Raw genomic sequence first — 3,379 nt, forward strand, 5'->3', positions numbered from 1 at the left:
TCCCTGGTGGTTCAGTGGCTAAGACTCCGTACTCCCAATGCAGGCGGCCCAGGTTCAATCCCTGGTCAGGGAAGTAGATCCCACATGCCGCACTCAACTAAGAATTCCCATGCAGCATCTAAAGATCCCATGTGCTGCATCTAAGACCTGGCACAGCCAAATAAATAAATATTAAAAAAACAAATTTCCTGGGGTTGATGGGTAGAGACCTAAAAGGCAGGAAGGTTGGGCTTCCCAACCCAGCCTTCCCTTCTGCCCCCTTCTCAGGTCACCTAAGTATGAAATGGTGGTTTTGTTGTGAGCGGGGCCAGGCCAGGCTCTTGCTGATGGAGAATGCTGGTGATGCGGGGCTGTCACCATGTCGGGCCATCTGGTTCACAGAGCAGGCAATTTCCCTTCCCCCAGCCAGCCTCCCCTCTTCCCAGGCCTACCCTACTCCCACCAGTCATCTCAGCAGGACCCTGCTCTCCTAAGAGGGTGGTCAAGAGTTGGGTGTTTGTCCTTGAGCAGTTGGGTTTGTGATCACAAAGTTATCCTTCCCCAGGAGGTCATCCCAGTTCCCAAACCCTTCCTGACAGGGACTCATCCCTGGTTTGTTCCCAGGAGTAAGGAGGGTTCTCTCATTTGGGGTTTTTTCTTGTTCCTTTTCCTGGGACAGAGGGGGAGGTTCCCGGAGGTGACATTTCAATCTATCTTCTCCAGGACCAGTCGGCCAGAGGTCTGTCTGGGTCTGTCTGCTGCTAACGGGCCGTGTGCAGGCCATTAGGTAGAGCCCTAGCTGGCTGTTGTTTTTTTTTTAAGCCTATTATTTTAATTCCCGAAGCTTTTACAAGGAACAGGCAGCAAATACAGCGACAGCAGCACACTCTGTCTGCCTCCTAATTACGACAGTTCATGACTCAGAATCTCAAATTGGTCATTTCTTTGGCCCCAGCATCCTACCCCACTCTTCCCCACATCCCCTCCGAAAGAGTCAGCCCATCTTGCAGGAGGAGAGGGTGCTGATGTAATTCATCATGTTACAGATATTACGCGTGGGGTGGAATAGCGATGCTGTCTGCTGCAGGGCAGGGGGTGAAGAGAGGACTAAAACTTATTTCATTAAAAACCAAGAGAAAGTCACATCAAGCCCTCATCCCCGCATGCTCCTTTTACTGTGCTGTTTACCAAAGATCCTGTGTGTTTAATTTTATTGGAAAATAAGAAATACGCTGCCCTCCCCCGCATCATTGCCTCACACAAACATGACTAGAAATAAAGTGTGTTTATAATGCTTTTAGATTTTCTCTCATTAATCCACCACTTCTCTGACCTGGTAGGGTGTGGACATTGTGGGGGTGGGGAGGCAGGCATCGGGGTGCTTCTTCAGGTGCGGGGTGGGCTCCCTTCTCCCGGCGTGCCAAAGCCCCCGCCACCCTCCTTCTGTGGTTAAAAAGCTTTCCAGCACATTCTCTATCTCATGAGCATGTCCCTAGTCATTTCAGGTTTCCCCCAAGCAACAATCGGAAATTTTCCCCTGAAATCAAGCTTTGTTTTTCCCATCCTGATGAATAAAAAGTCAGGCAAGGTGAAGAAATCCCCTTTCTCACCTCCAGTTAGTTCTCTGCCTCGTCTGTTCTGCTCATGCCACTGAATCCAGTTCAGCATAGTCCCCGGGGATGCCTCAACCTCAAGTTCAACTGATGCTTCCCTGCATCCCATTTGACTCTCCAGCTTCCGGTCCCAGAACTGCTTTGCTGTCTCCTCCCCCTCCACTGGCACCTCCTGACAGCCCAGGTGATTCTCACCCAGGCTTTCCATCTCCCCTTTCTCTCGACCCCACACTGTGACCTCAGCCTTCCTCGCCCCCTTGGGTCTTGATCACTTCCATGTGGATGGCTCCAACCCTGGGTTCTCCCCTGAACCATGAGCTTGTTTAGCCAACTGTCTTCGAGGTACCCTCACCTTTTTTTTTTTTTTGGCTGCACCGTGCAACATGTGGGATCTTAGTTCCCTGACCAGGGATTGAACTCAAGTCACCTGCATTAGAAGCAAGGACAATTGGACCACCAGGGAAGTCCCAAGGTTCCCTCACCTGAAGTCCCCTCCCACCCTCCCTTATAGAAGGATTAACTGTTCACCCTTCAACCCATGTCCAAGATAGTAGGGCCCCTCGAGGGCCCTCCGTGCCCGCCACCCCAGGGAGCTGCCCCTTTGTATACAAGTGTCATATGGTCCATTGCATGTGGAGTTGTCCTTTATTGGTCTAAATGTTTGCCTCACCTCCCCCCACAGAGAGACACTGTGTCCCTGTCACCTTCCCTGGCAGTGCCCAGCTCTGGGCAGACCTCTTGCAAAGTCATTATCACCGGTGTGAAGAGTAATCATAGGAATGATTTCCTTTGGCAGAGTCACCAAATAATAGATTTCTGACCTTCCTCATTACTTCCCCTCCCTCCTATTTAACCAGTTCTTGGGGCCCTAATATCTCACAAGTCCTTCCTAATGGGCTCATTTCTAAAATCATTCTCTTTTTTAATAAGTCAGGGGTAACTTGCCACATCTATCACTAATGGCCTCTTTCAAAATGCCTGAGCACCTCTCCTGGTTTTTGAAAGGCCCTAAATGGTTTTCTGAGTTTGAGCGGGACCGATTTTTCCTTTTACCGATCTGCAGTGAGAACATTTCTGAATGACTCATAATATCTGTATTGCAGTTCTCTTCCAGTGGATTAAAAAAAATTTTGTACCTTTGATATTTTTTGCCCTGATATGTGGTGTGTGCAGACCAGGACCCTCTTTCAAGGGACCGTGTCTTCCTTGAGGGCCGCGGTAGTTTACATGATTTGTCCACATACTCACGGCCCTTCTCTGGGCCCATCTCTTGAGCATCCTCCCCATTGTCTCCTCCATGGGAGGGATAGATACCCTTCCTGTCCCGCTGGCTTCTGGCTTGGCTGTTGGACTTACTTTGGCCAGTGGTATATGAACAGATACGACATACTTTGGGCTTCCCCAGGTGGCTCAGTGGTAAAAGGTCCACCTGCAGTGCAGAAGCCACAGGCGACGCAGGTTTGATCCCTGGGTTGGGAAGATCCCCTGGAGGAGGAAATGGCAACCCACTCCAGTATTCTTGCCTGGAGAATCCCATGGGCAGAGGAGCCTGCTGGGCTACAGTCCATGGCGTCGCACAGAGTCAGACACGACTGAAACAAGTGCACACCAGAAAATTGCTATGGCGCAGCACCGCATGGCAAAATCAGACCGGTACAGATGCTGCTGGTCATGCAGAGAAGACGGAGATTTATATGTTGAAAACTCTAAGGAGGTTTTCTTACTTGCCCATTGGATCATGGGATGCCTGCTAGGTTGTTAAAAGGGGTGCATTTTGGAGAAGACTC

General features: G+C 50.2%; 1 non-coding gene across 1 annotated transcript; it reads left to right on the plus strand.

Annotated features, from left to right (window-relative positions):
* TRNAG-CCC lies at positions 1-73 on the plus strand. The gene has a single exon. It is a non-coding gene; the product is annotated as a tRNA-Gly (tRNA).
* The last annotated feature ends 3,306 nt before the right edge of the window (positions 74-3,379 follow it).

The sequence above is a fragment of the Cervus elaphus genome, chromosome 10 (genome assembly GCF_910594005.1).
Source record: "Cervus elaphus chromosome 10, mCerEla1.1, whole genome shotgun sequence".
Taxonomy (NCBI): domain Eukaryota; kingdom Metazoa; phylum Chordata; class Mammalia; order Artiodactyla; family Cervidae; genus Cervus; species Cervus elaphus.